The sequence below is a fragment of the Heptranchias perlo genome, chromosome 6, assembly GCF_035084215.1.
Source record: "Heptranchias perlo isolate sHepPer1 chromosome 6, sHepPer1.hap1, whole genome shotgun sequence".
Lineage (NCBI taxonomy): Eukaryota > Metazoa > Chordata > Chondrichthyes > Hexanchiformes > Hexanchidae > Heptranchias > Heptranchias perlo.
This window is the reverse complement of record NC_090330.1, coordinates 97796742-97819133: the sequence shown is the minus strand read 5'-3', so window position 1 is coordinate 97819133 and position 22392 is coordinate 97796742. Positions and strand designations below refer to the sequence as shown.

The 22392-nt window shown below is 43.2% G+C and overlaps 1 long non-coding RNA gene across 1 annotated transcript in view; it reads right to left on the bottom strand.

Annotated features, from left to right (window-relative positions):
* Positions 1-19800, bottom strand: part of LOC137322580 (uncharacterized) — a 74528-nt gene extending 54728 nt beyond the window's left edge. The window contains exons 1-2 of the long non-coding RNA XR_010963188.1: positions 19647-19800; positions 16637-16802 (exon numbers count right to left, since the gene is read on the bottom strand). This is a non-coding gene — a long non-coding RNA (uncharacterized lncRNA). The remainder of the gene's footprint in view (positions 1-16636; positions 16803-19646) is intronic.
* Positions 19801-22392: the final 2592 nt, after the last annotated feature.

The following is a 22392-nucleotide window of genomic DNA, read 5'->3' as shown; positions in this document are numbered from 1 at the left end:
CTCACACAGGGTTCCGTTGCCTGATACGATAGGACGTCCGGGTGTGTTGGCTTTGTGTATCTTAGGGAGTTGGACTATAACCTGGTGTTGTAAGATTCCTTACATTTGTCAACCCCAGTCCATCACCGGCATCTCCACATTATGTAAAGTGTGCAATGGAGAGAGTTCACTGAGAAGAGAAAAGATGGGTAAGATGGCCAAATGCCCTGTGGAGCATATCCTCCAGCTTCACCAGTTATGACACTCCTGACGTACCCTCTGCCCACGAGTTCCAATGCAGCCTCTTCCAATGGACACAGGGATGGTGGCCCTCCTCCTGTCCTGTTCCTGGTAATGTGTGCCAGCTTGTCCTACAAGAAAAAAGGGAGTGTGTTAGCGTATGGCATGCTAAAAGGTTGTGAATATGTGCATAAATGTAGAAGAGTGTGGATAGTGCGTGACAGATGCCAAAAGTGTGGGTATGTGAGGGGGGTAATTGTGAGAACATTAGCAGGTGCACAGTGTGCCAGTAGCAGCAGAAGGAGATTCAGTGAAGTATGCTGCAGTAATTGGAGGAGAGTGAAGGGAAACGGGGGAGGGAAAGCATATGAGCGCTTGGACTACAGGTGGCGCAGGGCTAAGCAGATGGTAATGGAGATGTGAGTAGGAGTCTTACCTTAGAAGCTCTGGTCAGATCATTGAATTTTTTGCAAAGTTATTTCCAGGAACTGGACACAATGCTCCTCGCATTAACTTGCTCTGCTTCCACTGACCATTGCTGCCAAGCAATTTGCCTTGGTACTCTTCTTGCACATGCTGAAAAGAGCAACTCCCTCCTCCTGGTCACTTCCTCCACAAGCACCTCCAAAGCAGTATCTGAAAATCAAGGCAACCTTGTAGAACTTCTCCTAGCCGTCATTGTCACTTTACAACAACGACTGAGAGCTATGATTCAAAACAGCCAACGTGCACCACCCCTTTAAGAGGTGTAGGTTGCCTTTAAATGGTATAACTGACTGGAATTCCTCCCCCGCCTCAAATTAGCGAGATGCCAATAAACAGCGCAAGTAGCATTGGCGGCTCTCCAGTCACACTAAAATGAGGCATAAGGACCAATTTGTCTCATGATTCTTGCCGACATCATTTGGCGCAGATATTGGCCGCCTACGTGCCCATTTAGCGCCCGTTTTCTGCGCCAGTTGAATTTCTTTCCCTGTGTTTCATTACACATATTACAAAAAGTCTACAAAAGGTGTGCCCAGAACTGTGACACTGTTCAAATATGAGATAAAGTGCCCCACAGCCACCCTACATAAACACATACACCCCCACTAAATCCAGAAAAACAAAGGATCCGTTTAATGTTCTTGGTGAAACATCACATGCCAAGACTATTAATCTCACCCATCCCATAGCTCCATGAAGGGAGTGTGTAGAAATGTCAGGTCAACCTGTGATAGTGTCTTGCCTGTTGAACCCTGATTCTGACCTTGCCCTTTCATAGGAAATAGCTAATGAAGGCAGCTGAAGCATCTCCTGTCCTCAAATACACATCCTTCCGTTGGAAGAAGAAAGTATTGAAAAGGCCTGTTATACGCTGGGTTTTCAACAGAATGAAAGGATTAATGGCAGATTACAGGAAGTTAAATTGCTTTCAGCCTCCAGACTTGGGCTTACTCACAGGCTACAATCATTTCTATTTCAAGTTGCCTTATTCCACACACACACACACACACACACACACATGCACTTTTTTGTTAACTCTTCCTAAGCAGATGATTGCACAAATCCAGAGCTATTAGCGGTAACAACATTTGAATTGCTAGCAAGGTTTTTGAGTGAGCTTTACCAATGTTGGTTGCAGACTTCCGGGTATGGTAGTATCGTGGTTATGTTACTGGACTAGTCATCCAGAGGCCTGGACTAATAATCCGGAGTCATAAGTTTAAATCCTGCTACAGTAGCTGGGGAATTTAAATTCAATTAATTAAACAAAATCTGGAATAAAAAAGTTCAAGTATCAGTAATGGTGACCATGAAACTACAGGATTGTCATAAAAACCCATCTGGTTCACTAATGTCCTTTAGGGAAGGAAACCTGCTGTCCTTACCCAGTCTGGCCTATATGTGACTCCAGACCCACAGCAATGTGGTTGATTCTTAATTGCCCTCTGAACTGGCCTAGCAAGCCACTCAGTTGTTCAAGAAGGCAGCTTACCACCACCTTCTCAAGGGCAATTAGGGATGACAATAAATGCTGGCCTTGCCAGTGACATCCACATCCCATGAACGAATAATAAAAAAAGAAATCTGCTTCCTCTGAAAAAGAAAAATGTAATGTTACATTTATATCGAAGTGACTTAAAAACGACTGTATAGGAGGGTTTACAATCTCCTGAAATGCTTGAGGAAATAATGGTCAAGAAATTCGGGGGGGGCTCATTTTTGGGTGCTTCTCATTGCAGGATACTTACCCTGTGCATGAATGGTAGAGTCCGAGGAGCTCCGGATCCTGGACCTCAGATCTCATTCGCATAGGAATGGTACCGCGGGAGGAGGCCAAGAAGGGAAGTGCTGGAAGTTCGGGCTGCTGCTAGCACCGCAGCTGCCCATAGGTAAGTGATGGCCTCCGGGGGTTGGGGGGGTGGGATTTGGGGTCTAGGTGGGGGGTGATTGCGGAGCTTAGGGGGGATCGCAGGCCTTGAGGGGGGGAGCAATCGACAGCTGGGGGGGGAGAGGGGTGTAGCATCAGCTGGCAGCAGCCTGCGGGATCAGGGCCTAGGTTTGGGCTGGAGGGGTGGGAGATCGGGGGTCAGCGCAGAGCCTGGAGGTCAGGGATCTTGGGGCCTGGAGGTGGGGGGGGGCGGGGGGGCGGGGGGGGCAGAGATCACCTCCCGGCTCCACTTTCAGAGATAAGTAACTCACCTTCTTTGTTGCAGGCATTCTGCAGGGTTGGTCTTCCTCTGTGGAGCCCAAAGTGGTGCTGTCTGCACTCAGGGCAAACAAATCTTGCAGCAGGCATTAAGCCCCTTATTTACATGTGTAGAGGGCTAACGCCTGCTTCAGGCGTGGATAAAGGACGCCTCTTGTTTGTCCTCACCCAATATGACGCGCAATGCACTAGTGGTCAGAACTGCGCACGCGCATCCTGCCCGCCATTTTGGGAATTTAGGAGGCCACGTAGCGCCTGAAAAATGGGCGCAAAAGCAGCACAATTTCTAGGCCAGTGATTCTTTACATAAATTGATGAGTATAATATCTCCAGAGCAGTTTTGTTGTTGTTCTTTTGAGATACGTTATTTTGGCTGCGATCTGTGAAAAAAAAAATCTGTTTTCAACTAGTGAGATAGAGCATGTGATCAATTTAGGGTTTATATAAAGTAAATAAAGAGAAACTGTTCCCATTGGCAGAAGGGTCAAGAACCAGAGGACTCGGATTTAAGGTGATTGGCAAAAGAACTAAAGGCGACATGAGGAAAAACTTTTTTACGCAGCGAGTAGTTATAATCTGGAATGCGCTGCCTGAAAAGGTGGTGGAAGCAGATTCAATCGTGGCTTTCAAAAAGGAATTAGATAAATACTTGAAGGGAAAAATATTGCAAGGCCGCGGGGAAAGAGTGGGGGAATGGGACTAACTGGATTGCTCCTACAAAGAGCTGGCACGGGCTCGATGGGCCGAATGGCTTCCTTCTGTGCTGCAACCATTCAATGATTCTATGAATTATACAACAGTTATTCTTACACACAATCTTATGAATTAAAACATGCTGGTGCTTCCCAGAGAGAATCTTTGATAAGTATATCTCATTCATGGTGTGCAAAGACATTGAGAATAATTTTGTGAGCACACACTGGCCTCTTGTGCATCCCTGATTTCCTTTGCCCCAGCATTAGCGGCAGTGCCCTCAGTTGTCTAGGCCCTAAGCTACGGAATTCCATCCCTAGACTTCTTCGCTTCTCCACCTCTCTCCCCTCCTTTAAGACGCTCCTTAAAACCTAACTCACCAAGCTTTTGGTCACTTGTCCTAATATCTCCTTATGTGGCTCGGTGTCAAATTCTATCTGATTATGCTCCTGCGAAGCACCTTGGGATGTTTTACTACACCAAACGTGCTTTATCAATGCAAGTTGTTGTTGTGCAGAACATTGCCTGCCACTTGCATATATCAGAAAATTACAGGTATGTTGTTCATGATTTTCTGATACATGCTGTGGCGGACAAGTTTCCTCACCACCAACACAATAATCAGAAATTTTGGGCTATTATTAATATTTGGTATTGGGGAGGGGTGGTACCAGTGTGGTAAGACTATCAGGGGAGGGGGAAATGTGGGGTCTGCAAAGTCTGCTTGAGGGTAATTGGTTGGGAAGGTTGCGAACAGGAAGCACCATTATGTGGAAAGGTAATCTTTTGATGCGCCAGGTAAAAATTCTCAATGGGGGAAGATGGGGAGGGGGGTGATGGGGTGGGGGAGAGGGTGCGGAGAAGGGGCTTCTCCCAGGCATGGGACAATTTGTGTGGGGGGGGGGAGGGCAACACACATACTCACTTTATAGATACATTTATGAGGTTTTAAGGGCCTAGAACACGATTTTCAATAGAGTGACTGTCGTGGTCCATTCTAAAGTGAGGCGCACAAAATACACCAGCAGGGCAGCAGTCGAGTAGGATATGAGAACAGAGCAACAGTGCTCATGGGATGTTGGGTGAGTGAATATAAGATTTTGCAAATACTGAAGATGTGGGTTTAACAAAAACGTTTTACATCGCTATTTACTTCAATGCACATAAAACAGTCTTACAAAGTTCTCCTGCTCATTCAGTACAGTTATGGTAGACACAATGGGGGTAATTTTGACTTTGGGTGAAAGAGTGAATTGGACGATATTGGATCAGCCGCCCATTACACATCTCATTCGATTTTCATTGGAATGGAGATACATCCAGACTGACAACCAATCATACAGTGTCAGTTGCTAATTTCACTTCACATTTATAACATTGTGAATGCATCTCACAGAGCCATCTACAGTGCTCAAGCTTTGTGTGCTAGGACACTGATTGGTGGCCACAGATACCCACATGGCGAGTTGCCGTCAGCAATGTGATGAGGGGAGATATTAGGTCGGAAGATTCCTTCAGGCCCATTTTCAAGCTTGAAATAGCAATATGTATGGAACGTGAGCCCCAACGCCAGCTCGAAATCAGGCCTCGGCCTCATTAACATTACTCGGGCAAGCTCTGGCGCCTGTTGTACCTGCATAGGCAGTTCGCCCATTTTATGAGTATGAATGTCAGGCCGATTGCCTCCCCAACAGCAGTATGGGATGGAGAGGAGAATGGGAGGAGGCTGATTGCACTGCACTGGAGTGTTAGCTTAAATCTCTAGATTGGGACTTGAACCCACAACCTTCTGACTCAGGCAAGAGTGCTACTCACTGAGCCACACCTGACAATCTTAATTGTCTCATCCCTAGTCCATTTTGTTCCATCCCATTCTTGTCACTGTGATCAGTGTGTGTCCACTTGCTGGTTCCTGTTCCCAGTTTTCAGAACCTGACTTCATCCTGTTGTAGTATCTGACTGTCACACTTGGGCATTCCAGCTATCCAGCCGAAGGCAATTCCACCTTCTGACTTTCTTTTGTGGCCAGTCCAGCTCCTTGGCTATCATCAGGATCTAATCTGAACCAAGTCCTATGCAAAGTTGTTTCCAGGTTATCATTCACTGGCAACATTACTTTATAATGTTATTTTTGGTCTCCTGTATTCACCAGTCACTATAGAAACAAGTTTTTATACTAAAGTCTTAGTTCTGCCTACGTGTCTGAAAACCTCATTATAAGTTAAGTTCTGATCTTAAGCCTTCCTTTTGTGCTAACTCTTACAATTCACTGAACAGCCTTAGATGAGTCCACGGCCCACGTATCTGCACTACCAGATGCTGGTCCATGTTGGGTGAGATTTATACATAGGTTGATTGGGCCAGTCCCAGTACAAAGACAATGCTCCTGTTTTGGAGAGCATTAGTTATGTGGATGAATATTCACTGCAGGCTTATCTGGGAAGTCAGATATAAGGAACATAGGGGCCGTTTTTGGGCATAGGTAGCGTGATGTGCTATTACCCTGTGCCCAATGACCCCTGCGCAAGCAGGACGCAAGTTTCGGCCGGTCCTTGGGCTGATCGCAGGTGAGTCCTGCAATCAGCGTTCCATTCCAGGCTTGCAAGTGGAATCAATGAAATTCGCAATTTCCATTACCAGGGGGAGCTCAATCTCTTAAAGGGACGATGTTTCTTAGAAATCTCTTAAAGGTAGCTGGCAGCCTACTGTCTGCACGGAGTCTGAACGGAGATCATACATCGTACACATAAAACACAGATGGAGGTCCCATCCCTAAGTTTACACACTGATGAGTTATGTTCAAACATTGAATAAAGGTTGCACACTACTAAATCCCACATCCTCCAATCTGCATGCCAGACCTCACCAATCTGCCGATCTGAGTTTGTACCAGGCCTGCGAGAGTGCATGCACTAAGGTTCTCTGCTAATGCACTAGAGACCTTGGGTGCAAGAGGTGGCAGAAGGAGGGACATCCTATATCCGCAGGGGGGATGGGGGGAGGGGCAAGAGGCTCTCCAGACATTTATCCAAGAGGCAGTGGGAGGCAGCAGGAGACGAAGTCAATGCCAGGCGCACAGCATCATGAACATGGATGCAGTGCAGGAAGAAGTTCAGTGCTCTGACATAGTGGTTGAGGTGAGTGAGGTCAACTGTCAAGTGGCATCTCCCACCAACTGCACCACTAGCCGCATCCACTGCTCCACGCACTACACCTCCATCACCCATATACCCACAAACTCTTTCCTTCAGTACTCAACTCTTCCAACCAGATGCTTCCTCTCACCCTCACACATTCCCACTGTTGCAAGCCGACCCCCACAACTCACAGGCCACACACACTGGCAACTATTCAACCATGACAGGCACATCACCCAGATCCACATCCCACTTTCTTGCAGGAGAAGGTGGCACATATCAGGAGGCAGCAAGTGGCACTGGCATTTAGCCCCTTGAGCCTGTTCCACTATTCAATGAGATCACGGTGGACCTGTGACCTAACTCCATATACCTGCCTTAGCCCCATATCCCTTAATACCCTTAGTTCACAGAAATCTATCAATCTCAGATTTAACATTTACAAGTGAGCTTGCATCAGCTGCCGTCTGCAGAAGAGCGTTCCAAACGTCTCCCACCCTTTGCGTGTAGAAACATTTCCTAACTTCACTCCTGCACGTCCTGGCTCTAATTGTTAGGCTATGTCCCCGCGCCCTAGTATTCAAGTCTAGGAGACCTCTAAAAACAGTTACAAATGTCTCGGCAGCCAGAAGCAATAATCCAGCCACTAACCTGTAAATCCTGCATGGTCCCCTTAAATAGCACTGGTGGGGGGGTCCTCCAGGCAGTCTAAGACACGTTCAGATGGTCGGGGTTAAGACTGCGTGTTGAGTTGAGCGTTAAGTCCCAATATGGTGTCTATCACTTTAAATCACCGTTGCACACTGATTGAAGCCATTTTCTCCCTACTTTACATGATTCCAGCATTCGTAATCTGTGCCTGCGCTAACTACTATATCAAGATGGCGTCCGGTGCACGTCACGCTGGAAACGTGCGTGCGCATCCAAGACGCCATCTTGGCTGTCGGAGAGGCCGTGCAGCACCTAAACAATGGGTGCTACACGGCCCAATTTAGCACCCATAGAAACAGGAGTAGGCCAGTCAGTCCCTTGAGCCTGTTCTACCATTCAATTAAAGCATGGCTGATCAGTATCCTAACTCCATCTATCTGCTTTGGTTCCATAACCCTTAATACCTTTGCCTAACAAAAATCCTTACAACAGCATGAAGAAAAACCAAGTTGGCCAACTAAAAACGATTAGCTTTATAAATCCGACAATGTGTCCAACATTCTCTTGTTCTGATGAAGGGGCCGCACCCAAAATATAAAGCCATCGTTTCTCTTTTCAGATGCGCACGGACCTGTTGCGTACTCCCAGCACATTCAATTTTTATTTCACTTCTCCTCTTCTTTAGCTTGGGGGAATCACAGCAGGTTTCGCAGAGCGCCAACCTTACCCGTCACAGAAATTATGTTTTGATTCGTATGTTGTAGATGCGTCCAAACCAGCTGTGTGTGATAAAATGTCATTCAAAGCCCTCAGTTTTGGTTCCATTTCAGTTCTGAAGTGGCAAGAAGATAATTGTTGAAGTCGGAAAGCTTTAATTACTATCTTCATCCCTTGTATATTTTGTACAAAGCTAATGCAAACTGCTTCAAGAGGAGTAGTTCATTAAAATAAATAGCAATTGTGGTGGCCTAGTGACATTTTAAACATACTTTAAGGATTTTTTTGTCCCAACAGATACAATTGAATCTTGATAAATACTTAACTCACTTGCCAAGCAATTTTATGCATGGATCAGAAATGTGGCTGGCTCATGATTTCTGTATAATGAGATTAAATCGAGACAGAACATTTCAATTTTCTGCTTAGTTGGATAGACTTCCCTGAAATAACATGAAGTTTTCAATATTGTAACGGCATTGAACATATAAGATCAACTGATTCTGGTTAGTCTCGCATTAGGGATTTGTCTGGATGCAGAAGCTGAGAACTTGTATCATCTTAAAGGGAAAGGAAAACACGACAAATAAAATTTAATTGGATTAAAAATATCTGGGGCCGGTTTTTCTGGGGACAACATCTAAGGAATTCTGATTTCCCGGGTGCAGAAGTCAGAAAAAAGGGAGCAACGACCTGTTACACCGGGTCTCCACCCTCTTTACATTGCCCTAGGATTTCTGCAACTTTCCTTAAAGGGTAGAAATGCCCTCTCCCTCCTCATTTCCATGGCAACATTTGGCCTGTACCTATTACAGGTGTAGAGCCTGCTGGAGCAGGCTCTACACTTGTAATAGGTACAGGCCAAATGTTGCCATGGAAATGAGGAGGGAGGGGGCATTTCTAGCCTTTCCGCCTCACTTTCCTGTCATTATCCTGGGACGTGAACCCAGATGCAGGGACACTTGACAAAGCCAGCGATGGGGCTTACACTTGGGCTTCTCTCAGATCGGGGGGTGGGGGAAAGGATGAAGGGGGAGGGGTGGGGAAGGGGCACGTGACAGGCGTCAAGGTGAAAAAGGCCCAAAAGGTAACAGGCCTTCTTTTTGTTGCAGGGTCCCTGCAGCCCTCAGGCCTGGAGGCCTTCTAATTGTTGTTCACTAGAATCAACCTGATAGAGATAAGTGATGATTCAAATTCAGTACGTGAAGGAATACAAATTAAGCAATTTCAGATTAACATGCAAATAAATGAACTTCGTTCAATATTAAAATGTACCCCTTTAGAAAATGCTATCATGAACACAAGGCGAGCCAGATGTCCCTCTGTTTGTGTACCACTAATGCACATAAACGAACATTGATTTTTTGCTATTATGATGGTTGGTGGACAAGTTATTTCCATCAGTGGCTGGAACATCAGGAATATGCTGTGTGTTATCTTGATTTTTTTTAATTTTAAAGTGCAGGTCTGAAAGTATTGGAATGTTTTTGGGTGGGCCCCATTGCTAGAACAGGATGTCCAAAAACCCAACAGCAAAGCCTCTGTATTGGTCATTATGGCAAGTTTGTTCTGAAACAGACCTTACAGCTGTTGCATTGCGAATGTTTACAATCTACTTTTCACATTTTTATCTTCATTTTTTATGAAGAATGTGATCGATTAACTTATCACCTTGTCAATGGGCTATAATTTGCTGTAGCAGGGCATCTAACAGCATTTGCTGTTAGTTAGACTTGCCCTTGCATGTTTAGGTTTTTAAATTTTTTTGTGTGGCGAGTTGCTGAAAGTGCGAGCTGATAATGTCACATCGAGGGAAACAGGGCATCTGGGACCTGAGTGAACAGGACAAGCAACTGGGTATCTCGTTAACCCCAATCAGATTGAAGGATTGAGAAATTAACAGCGCAAGGACTGAGAAGCAAGTATAAATTAGAAGGGGTCAATTCAATGTCAGAACAGGTACAGAAAGAGAAATAAAGGGAGGGAGAGAAAGATTGGATTAAGAAAGAGAGAAAAAAGAGATGGAAAAGTAAAAAAAAAGTTAAAATTTTAATTTGCCATTTTCAAAATTTCCAACAACACTTAAAACCTGAAGGAATGAGACTCCACACTTGTCATAGTCAATTTTCGGTGCCAGAGAGGTTGACTGGCAGTAATTAACACTTATCACGTCATTAAAAGGGTACTTAGACTGAAATGTACAAGACTTAACCTTCTGTGGCAAGTTTAGTTCGTATCTACCAGGCAAATACAGCAACTTCATGTCATTCAATGCATTTCAATGATGAGGCAGACAGCGAGATGCCGTTTTCGTGAAGCTAACAGCGGAGCGGCACATCTCAGACAGCAATTTTTGGATATTTGAGTTTAACTGCTCATCTGCCTCTCGCTGTACCATTTGCGCATAAATTATGGCGAGCACCATTAATCCCACTGTTACTTTGACAGCAAATTATGGCCCATTCAAAGTGTTTTTATACAATCCTCTGTATGCAAACATTGTGATGGGATATTATCTTCATGATATGGGCCAAGTGCAGGCAATTGGGTCTAGCTTAGTGGTATAAACTGGGCGACATGGACATGTTGGGCCGAAGGGCCCGTTTCCATGTTGTAAACTTCTATGATTCTATGATTCTATAAAGTGTGTAACAAGAGTTCCTTCATTTGTTTTTGAATATACGATGTAATAAGCAAATTATATTGTAACATATCAATTTTCCTATACATATAATGAAAGTAACATACAGCTCTTCTGTCTGTTCTCAAAACGACAAAAAAAAATTACCATGCACTATTTTGATGAAGGCAGCCTCTCAAGCTATCTGTCAATCTTGTGCCAAATGCTTGACCCATTATGATTCAATGGGGGACCAGGGTGGTATCTGATCCATGACAAGGCTTGTTTTCCCTAATAAAGTTGGGACGCTGAATATTCTAACTATCCCGGCACAATTCCTATATCCAAACCTTGGAGGAGCATGTGTTCATTTTTCCCTGCAGTATATGTGGCAATGGGTCTGCACCCACCAGCAGCGGCAGTGCACTAACCTCTCAGCCTATTGAGATTATGTGCTCAAGACTCTGGAGTGAGGTTCAAGCCCTCCTCGTTGTAATAGGAAAAATCTGTAGATTGAGCAGAAAAATTATGGTGGAAAGAAACGTTAAAAGGAAACAATGAAAAATGATCTGAGAAAGTTGCAGAAACAAAATTTCAAAGAAAAGAACTTTCAGGAAGAAACAAGACGCAGCTTAATCCGAGAAAATTGAGGATTAGGATGAAACTCTAATTTTGTCTTTGAAAGAAACACATAATAACGGGAGGACAGGGATCTGGTATATGATTCTAATTGTCACTCTGCATCTTTAGGTAGCCATTGTGATAGGTATAACATAAGTTTGCTTAGTTGGCAATGACCATGTTCAACCTTTACAGAATAATTGCCTTTATCAAATCAGACAGCAAAGGATGCAAATAAAATATCAACCAAGTCACTTAATATATTTATTCTGTTAATTTTTTAAACGGGTACAAATAAATAAAGTTTCAGTTTATGCAGAAATGAAAGGTACTTTCAGTTTTATAATGTGCATCTCTTCTGTCAGAAAACATCTATGATAAAGATCTTTCTGTAAAATTTTTATCAATAACGTTATCACATGGAGTTAAATTAATCCTCGGCCTGCACTGAGTTAGTCGATCTCAGCCAGGGTAGTGCGTGGGTTGCTGAAATTGTTAGCAGTGATCGCGAATTGAGGGAGGGAAAAATCAGCCAGGGTTTCCACTCCTAATCATTATAACTCAACCTCTACCAGAAGGGCCTGGGTGAGCACACCTATTGAGGACAGAAATCAAGCACAGCTGTGATGCCCTCCACAGTCGGATAACCCGACAGCACTCACCATCAAGGCGCATACATGAATATGGTCGATTGGAGGAGGCACCAGTGGGTGACTGCCCTCAAGCTCCGTGGAAGTATACCCCAGTGAGCTAGTCAATTAGGAAAGGAGAAAACGAGGAGAAAAATTGGAGAGAAAAAGAAATCAGAGAAAGGTGGAAAATTAAAATGCAAGTCTAAAAAGAAGGCTATTGTAACTAATATAGAAATAAATTGATTTTGATGTATTTTGCAGAAATTAAAATATATTTCCAAAAACTTAAAAGGCTATTGGAAGTAAAGTAGAAATAAATGCATTTGTGATCTGTTTCGCAGAAGTACTGCTATACCTCAGAGCCGCCGAGAGCAGAGAGCTAAGTACAGTAAGAAATGTTGTCAGACATAGTGAAGGAAAACATGGAAATATCATTCGGCCACAAAGGGAGACGGCCAGAATTACAGCAACACACACAGAATCTATTTTCAGCTGGGCATGTGAAGATGATCTGAAACACAATTGGTTAAGATTACAAAGAGAGCTGCATGATCAATTGTACCCAGAACAGGCCGAGTCAGGGGCATTCCGACATCATGTTTGTAGAAACATGGCTTCCTGACCACATCCCCTCCAACATTCTTGGGATCATCCATCATGTTTACTGCGGATTGATGCTGCTCTAACATACAGGAAAAGATTGCCAGACAGATTCCCCAGACCCAGACAGCCCCACATGACCCTGAGCACCCCATTAAAACTATCCCACACTGCAATCTAAGTAAATCAATGTTTTCTTTGGGGAGGGGGGTGATGGAATCTTTGTTCCTTCTATGATATTGAATGTTCTTTCAATTTGTGCACAGCATTGCAAAATTCAAAGGCGTTTTCAGTCATTAAAAAAGGATTCATAAGAACATAAGAACATAAGAAATAGGAGCAGGAGTAGGCCAATCGGCCCCTCGAGCTTGCTCCGCCATTCAATAAGATCATGGCTGATCTGATCCTAATCTCAAATCTAAATTCATGTCCAATTTCCTGCCCGCTCCCCGTAACCCCTAATTCCCTTTACTTCTAGGAAACTGTCTATTTCTGTTTTAAATTTATTTAATAATGTAGCTTCCACAGCTTCCTGGGGCAGCAAATTCCACAGGCCTACTACCCTCTGAGTGAAGAAGTTTCTCCTCATCTCAGTTTTGAAAGAGCAGCCCCTTATTCTAAGATTATGCCCCCTAGTTCTAGTTTCACCCATCCTTGGGAACATCCTTACTGCATCCACCCTTTTGTAATTAATCATCAAAAAGGACATTCATTGGAAAATATATTTTCAAATTTTATTGATTAGTACCATTGACATGTGGCTTTGTTTCATTCCCATCAATAAATAATAAAGTAATGGGATTTGTGTTTTTAACAATGCTAATGTGGGAGAGAATGCTTGTTTAAAATTGAACACTTAGAATTATCACACCACAGGGTAGATTTTGACTTTGCGCGATAGTGTAAAATGGCTGATAGCGAGTGGGCAGCCCGTTGTGCATCTTTCCCGATTTTTATTTCTGTTGAAGTCATGGAAACAAAAATTGGGAAAGATGTAAAACGGGCAAGATTTGCTATCAGCCATTTTACACCATCGCACAAAGTCCCGATCTGTCCCAACATGTTTGAAACACTCACTTCTCGAGTTCTACCACGTCTGACCTTGAAAATCTAACGCCATTTCCAGTTAAATACCTTCAATCAAAATAAGTTTTAAAATCCCAGTATACTTGCTGTGATATTTCCAATGTTTCATGATCTGCTCTGCAGGGAGTCATGCTTCAGAGGGGGGAGAAAAAACTTCTCTCTCTGCACTCCACCACATAACAGTGAGGCAACAGAAAATCAAAATATCCACAGTGACCACATGCAGGAGTAATAAGGAGGTGGTCACTGTGGAGATTTTAATCTTTTTGTTGCCTGATTGCTATATCGTGGCATGTAGAGAGAGATTTTTTTTCTCTGAAGCATGATTCCCATCCTGCTAAAAAAAGAGTCTTGCAGAGAAATTGTGAAGAAAGTAGAAGCTCAAGGAATTGGCCAATGACTCAACCACATATGATTACCAAAACGCATATGCAGGACACATCATGATTCCTGAAGCCCAACCATATCCCAAGGATCATAACCAAATTGCCTTAAACCTTAAAAGTGCATTATCCCCAGTGTTTGCACAACTTAGTCTGCAATTCTAATGTGCCAATGTATTTTCCTGTAAGTAATACTCCACTGAATTCACAACATATATCAATATCTTACTAAACATCTTACATCTGCATACATTTCTTGTCCACATCCATACTTCCTGTTACATTTTTTGTCACAATTTGATGTAATCTTTTCCCACTACAAATTCCTGTGTCCACATTTCCCATTCAATTGTCCTGTGTCAACTTTTTCCTGTCACTATGTAATTACAGGCTTTGATCACTAGGTGATGCTGCTTTATCTTTTCACCACAAATCACTCAAAATGCTTTCTGAAAACATTTCCATTTACCATTTTTTCTCACAGTGACTGAAATTTTGAATGTCTAAAATAAGATTTTAAATTAAATAGGAGTAGTGGCATTGTGGAGGGTGGTAGTGGTGATGTGTGTGTGTGGGGGGTGTATTGCAGTTTGGGGCAGAACACAATTCTGCCAGGTTTCTGCCCCTCTGATGTTTTCCCTGCTTCTTCTTCCCACCCAGCTACATAATTCCAGCAATTTTTGGGGCATTTCTGGGGCTGTTTCCAGGCTTCCCAGGAAATTCCACCCAAATCACCTCCACTAGGCCCAGCAGAAGCTCTGTCTGCCGAGGGCATTCTGAGGCTTAACTGGGCCTACATTGGAAAAGGGAAATAGTAATTTATCTCCTATATCTTTTAGCATTAACAGATAACAGCACTGCTGTTTTCAGAACTGTATTGGGGAAGAAGTTTCAAAAACTTTGTTGGTAAGTTATGTCAATTTGTCTTTCTAAAAAAATGAACTTACGAATCTGTCTGATGACTTTAAATGGCTTTTCTGCTGTTAGGGAGAGGCTATAGGTGGATATTGTGGGGTCAGGCTAATTTACAAGTTATTAGCAGACTCCTAGAGGTACCTGTGCCACCACTAGTTCACCTTGCTCAAGTGGGGAGGAGAGAAATGACTGTAGCACCTGTTGTATTGAATTATTGCCAATAGCCTGACTGAAGATTAAGAAAAAAATTTAACTTTCGTTATTTTCCCACCTTGGCTGTTGCAATTGAGATCAATTGTACAAGGCAAGGCAGCCATTTAAATTTTAACTTCAGCCATCTGCAGCCATAGCAACAATGGAAGCCAGAAGAACACCAGAATTCCTGACACCCAGTATTGTTAAGGCATTGAAGATGGGAAATTCTTTGGATGATGGTTTCTCATCATTAACTTCCAATTTGAATACACCTGCCCAAATATGGGTGGTCATGTTCCATATATTTAACAAAAAGAACGGTACCCCAGCCCACTTCCTTCCACCCAGCCACCCCGCTGTTATGCAAAATCAGGTGGTAATGTTGGGGAAAATCCATCCCCTGTGTTTTTCTTAAATTAAATTATGTTACGTCTGCTGATCCAAGATGATGCCACCGTCCCTACAAGCTTGTAAAATTCAGCACTCAAAAATGATTAATCAATGAGTTCCTGCACTTTATCTCCACTGAGGCCCTTTCCTCACGCCACCAAAAAAAGTGGCTTTGTGTGATATATCTTCCACTGATGCATTATTCCCTAAATATTAAATTAGATTTAACTCAATTTCTGGCACTAAAATCTTTTTGCAATGGTAAATAGCCTGAAAATCTTTTTACACTGATGCTAAAAGATGGTGAATTGATAGCGTCGTCAAGCATTCATCTAGATCTGAATGTGTGGTATAGGCTAACAATTTGGAGCTTGTGATACAATGCCTAGTTTTTGCTTGGTTTCTGCCTTTTAAAAAATTGTTGTGGAGGCATTAAAGATGGAGCATGCTATGGTCCTTTTGATGTGTTTTAATTTTGCCTTGAGAGTTACTGCTGTCATAATTGTTCATTGAGGGGACAGTATGGCAAATTACAGCCTTTATGCAGATCACGTGCCATGCACTCTTACCACTCATGTGAATCAGGCGTCACAGCTAAGCCAAGTTCACACATGTAGGAACTGAGGCTTCACCGAGTTTCTGATGACAGAAAGTTGTCTACAATAGGGTTTGCTTTCAATGCTCCCTAGGCATTTGATTTAGCTGAGGAGCCTGGGCAGGAGCAGTGATGGGTTACTCGAGATGACAGATGGCATCAAAGGCTCTTCAGATCTGCTCTATGCCACCTATTGGACTCCATGTTAAATACAGCTACTTGGCAATGATTGAAGAACACTGCTTCTGCAGGCTGAGACTTAGGAGGGAGTCAGAAAGCTGTGCTATTAACTTTAGCAGAACCTGCAGACAACCTTGTACCTAGGTATGGCACTGCCAGTAGCCATTAAGCTTACTACAGACCTCAATTTTTATGCCTCTGGTCTCTACTGTGTGAGTGCAGATGACATCAGCAGTACACCAGCAATATCAGCCAATTTGCAGTACAGGCACCTGTTCTTCAGCTGCAACCACCACTTGCTCCTTCTTACCTGCGCACTGTGGCCTCCCAATGCTTATCTCCTCAAGGTCACTATTTGGATCCTCTAGGGTACTTGTAGCTGTGCTGGTGCTTGATAAAGAAGGTGAGAATAATGCAAAATGCTGTGGAGTTCTGGGTTGGGGGGAACACTGGATGCGAACAGTCTACTTCCAGGCCTAAAAAAAGGAGGAGAGGAAAATGTCTCGAAATGCTGCTTCATAGAAGTACCATCAAGTATATTTTTCATCTCAGTGTACCGTACGTGATATTCTTGAAGTTGAGTGTATGCCTGAGAAGCTGAACAAGGAAAAAAGGCAGTGCATTAACCTGGTAGGAGTAGCCTTCAGCTTATGGGTAAGGCATTCAGATTCACCTTCTCTACTGTCTCAATATTTTTGCATGGTACAATGTTCAGGGTGGCCTCCTCAAATGGATTCAAGGACTTGTAATGACTGAGACCTCTTCCTGTTCGGGTCTGCTCCCTTGCCATCTTGTCCAAAAGCAGATAAATAGTCTTGAGAATTTGTAAGGTTAAAAAGTCACAAAGATAGTGACGTATTGTTGCCAATCCTCCAGCCTAAGATTTTTGAGCTATATAACTGACGTATTTCTTCCCTGCTGCAATAAAACCATGCACGATAAGTATTCAATGCCCTTTATCTCTCATGCTAGCACTGCACAGGATAAGCTTCTACTAAAGGTCATCGTGACTCAACACAAAATTATTTACAGGCCATCAAGGTACACTTTGGAGCATGTCTACATGAGGCAAGTACTTGGAATTCCAAACTGTACTTTAAAATGACCTTAGCTGTTTTCAGCATGCCTACCATCTTCTCACATTTCTTCAGGTTCACTGGGGTCCGTAAACCCTATCTGCTATTTGTTCTTAAAACTGAGGTATCTGGCACTTCTGGAAGGGTACACTTTTGTTCCATAAAAGTACTGCCCTCCTGTCCCTTACTTCCTGCATCAGTGCTGGCAAGTCACCGTAGCATCATTTGCAAGCCCTGTGTAAACCCGTGACAAGCTCTCCCCTGTGCTTCATTAATACACTTAAACTGCTCAGTCTTGATTTATAATGCATGATTCATGCCTGCTTCAGAAACCAGCAGCATTGGGGTTAATGAGTAAGTGGTAATTCTCCCGGAAACATTTAGTGACTTGCAGTTAATCTCCAAATAGCACCTCCATCAGTTTCTAGACTATTATGGAGTGCTTTTATTCAATTTTTGGCTTGTGTTATGGTAGCAACAGTTATCAGTGTGCAGTGCAACTGTAAGTATGCTGCACATAACTAATATGTGCCCCACTGAAATATTAGCAATTGTTATTTCTCCAAAGCAAGTTTATCAAGAAATACCATGAATTTTCAGGTACAATACTCCCCTATGCATAATAAGCACCTCCCCACTTTGAGCCATGAATTTTAGGAAAAATACCAATAATTTAGATATATTTTAGTGGCCATATATAATGCACACACTAGACTTCTGGATTTTTTTTATGGGGGGGATATGAATTATATTCACAAATTTATAGTCATTTGCAATAATTCCCTAAACATTCTCGGCTGAAATTTGAGGCTTTCTGCCCAGCAGGAATGGGATGGTAGCATCCCGGAAAACATGGGGAAAGATGTACCGCTCCATTCCCCTCATTACACATCCTCCCTCCCCCCCCTCCCCCGGGCCAGGACCTACCGCTGGGTGGTCGACGCGTCCCCCTGAGTCAAGCGGTAGGCCCATTTAAAATGCAAATCGGGGCCCCAAGACGTACATAGGATCCCGATTGACATTTTAGGAGAGTTTTGGGTGAAGTGTCCAGTATCAGCTGACAGTCCAGCGAAGAGGATGTCACCGGTAAGTCTGTGTTTGTTTTTGTGGGGCCCACAGGAGTAGGAGTTCTGGGCCCTACAAAAAAATGCTGCCTGCCCGGGCAACCCCTCGGACTCGCCTACCCCGCTTCTACTGGGCAGTTGACATCAGCGTTCCTGACATTTCTGTGGCCAAAAACCGGTCAACTGCCTCGGGACGCCCATTCGGGGTCTGGAGCCCGCCAGTCTCGTTCAAATGAGGCTCGGGCCTTGAAACCGCGGCAGTCTCTCCATCGCTGGAATGAGTGGCTGGCCAGCTCGCTCGCTCCGCTGGTTGGCTGACCGAAAGTAAAAATCTACCCTTCAGTCTCAAAAATATTATAATGCTTTAATGAAAAAAAGAATTCTCAGCGAATTAGGAAACAGAACTTACTTAGTTTATTTCTTTACTCCCTGTTATGTATCCTTGCTGTCTCTTTTTGGAGTGGTGCAATATACAACTCAAAGGGTTAATTGCTTGTTCATTGGTAAAGAAAGAACTTGCATTTATATAGCGTCTTTCATGACCTCAGGATGTCCCAAACCACTTCACAGCCAGTGAAGTACTTTTGAAGTGTAAGGGACATACAGAATTTAGCAATCATTCAGACAGGAACATCAACTAACCAAACACTTAAAAAAAAAAATGAAACATTTTAATGTTAATTCTTGGTCAGGTCCTTTATAGCTCTACTTTTCCATTTAAAAAAACAGTCTTTTGACAACAACACAGTTTTGCTGACAGTTGGCAAAAGCAATTTCTGACACACTGTCCACCATTGAAATCTAGAGCGATAAACATGGGCCATTCAGAAATTCTTCAGATTTCCATGAAAAGAATTACCTTTTCTAATTCATAATGACTTTTGAAAAGCAGGTCACATGGGTCACCATCAGTGCTAGCACTGTAATCTTGCTTGTGGTAAGCTAATTACCCTGCAGCACTGTGAGCATTCAGCGCTGGGACCTTTCCCAGGCTCCAAGCTGCACTGTTTCAATATATTCTGCCAGTCTATCAGCTGTTAGGTAGGGCTTGGACAACAGCTGCCAGCAACTGCAAACATCCGGCCTCTACTGAGAGGCATAATGGCCCGTTTGATGCCAGCAAACCCCGGGATGCTTAGAAATTCCTTTAAGTTTACAATTAAATTCTAGGAAAAGTTACCTTATATCAATACATACAACTGAATCGCAATCCCCCGTTGTGGAATCATTTCTGTTTTACTTTCACATACATTTAGACACTGGCTATTTGTCTCTGAGCTCTTGCTGATTGTGGCGGTTGGCAAGGAGCCCACTGTTCTTGCGATTCGATTCTAAACAGGATGTCCTTGCAAATTGAAAAAAAACAAGAGAACACAGCAAAACTTCCTCCCAATGGGAGAGGATTGGATATTGGCATGCAGGATGAGTGTATATATACAGGCATCGAGTCCAACTACTGCAGGCTGGGTCTGGCAAATGTCAAAGGTGCTGGGAGAGCCTGTTGATAGGCCTGATAGTGGTGAAGAGGTATTTGCGGGGTTAAGTGCTGACACGGGAAGTTTTTAAATGATAGTACAGAGAATTAACTATCCTGGGATTGATGGTTAATTACTTTTAGGAACTTCAGTGAAGAGCTAATCAGTTCAGCACTGCTTAGTTAGTACAGCAGAGGTTTGTATTAAAAACGGTAAGTTATATTTTCTGTTAGGGTCGTGAACAAAGCTGAGCTTAAAAACTGAAGTAACCTGAATTGATCCACTTTATATTAGTTGGGAATAAATGACTTTTTCCCAATTTGGACCATTTTGAGAAGGGATGGCCTGTTCTTTCACAGGATAAAAAAAAATGGCAGTACAAAAGAGTGTGGTGGCAATTTGATCTAATGTCAATTTTCTTCCTATCAGGTTGGGTGGCAGGTAAACCATCTCTGGGTGAAAATATAGGAACTAAGGTAATAGCTTGAAAAAAGTCCACATTTAAAAGAAAGTAGGCGATCTACTGAAAGTTGACTGATCTCTGGCAATCTAATAAGGTTCCATTTTCCTTCGTGTTCTCATGGTGAATATGTTCTCGTGCGCAAATTGTCTGCTGCGTTTCCTACGTTACAACAGTGGCTACACTTCAAAAGTACTTCATTGTCTGTAAAGAGCTTTGAGATGTCCTGAGGTCATGAAAGCTGCTATATAAATGCAAGTAAACACATGTGAAAGTGAAACAGGCACAGCCAGAGATCTACTTTAAATTTAAGAAAGATGAATGAGAGAAGCAGAAGAGAAACGAGAAAAAGTGAGAGAAGCAGCAAAGGACATAAAGTACTAAAAAATTGAGATAAACAAAAAAGGAGAGAAGGAAATTAAGTGAGAGAGAGAGAGTGAAAAAAATGGGAGAGAATCGATGACAAAGGCAGTGATAGGGTGTATAGGTGAGAAAGAGACAGAAAGTGTGTCTGTCACAAGACAGATAACATGAGAGAAAATGAGCGAGAAAATGGCAAAACCCACTCTCGAATGTCTGCCCCCTCCCTGGTACATTCCCAGGCCATATTTATCTGCCAATGCACCTGACCCATTCCCAGCCATCAGCCCCCAAAGCCTGCCTCCAGTTCTCAAACATACCCCCTCTCCTCCCAATGCTCCCCCCACCTTCCCCGGGTCAATCTGGCTTCCTGACTGAAGTCATTCATAAGCACAAAAAGCACTTTAATTACTTTATTTGCCACCTGTATGCAAGTATATTGGCACTTAAAAACTGGCTTCAGGTTGGGACCTGAGCTGTCAGTTGGGAGCATGTCAGGGCCAGGTAGGGTCACATTGTCATGGGCTTGCCCCAGTCCCAATGTTAAATGGCCATTTATCCCAATGCTGTTAGTGGGACTTTGAACTGCACAAGTTGTCTGCCACATTGCCTACATAACACCGATGACTAAGCTTCAAAAGTAAATTCATTGTCTAGGAAAACTTTGGGATATTCTGAAGACTTGAATGGAGCGATATAAATGTAGGTTCTTTTTTCCTTTATATATCCCTGTAACCACCTCAATGCTCCCGCATACTGGGATTCCCTTCCCAGTGCTACCACACAACTGGATTGCTCTCCAGTGCTATTATACAATGGGGCTCCTGTACCAGACTTTGGGAACTCTCCTGTCACCCCTTTACCCCTTTTCCAGTGTCAATAGACTCAGGCATCCCCAATGCTGGCATATCCTGGGACTCAAAGATCTCGGACACTCGTACCTTCTAATTTTCCCACAGTATTTTCCCACTGATCAATCCTTCAATACCTTGGGCCTTCTCCCCAGCACGACTGGGCCGCAACCCCTCTTCTAGTGTCTTGGGACCAAAGCACCCTCACCATATCCTGGAACTTCTGTACCCAGTACTGACAGGCACCCAATGCTCTCAGATCACAACACCCCACTCCCATACACCAAGTCTCAGAACTGCTGCTAAAACCCAGAACATGTTTTCATGTAAAATGGACAGTGATGTAATTCAATCTCCAAGATATTGGCAAAAGTCCTGGATTGCCATGTAATATAAATAGAATTTGACTTATTCAATTATATTAAATCAGTAGCCCTAATAATAATACCATAATTTGCTGTAGCAGGGCATCTAATGGCATCTGCCGTTAGTTAGACTTGCCTTGCACATTTAGGTTCTTAAATTTTTAGTGTGGCAAGTTACTAAAAGTGCGAGCTGATAATGTCGCAGGGAGGGAAACAGGACATCTGGGACCTGAGTGAACAGGGCAAGCAACTGGGTATCTCCTTAACCGATCAGATTGAAGCATTGTGAAATTACTGGTACAAGGACTGAGAAGGAAGTGTAAATTGGAGTGGGTGAATTCAATGTCAAATCAGGTACAGAAAGAGAAATAAAGAAAGATTGGATTAAGAGAGAAAAAAGAGATGGAAAGGAAAA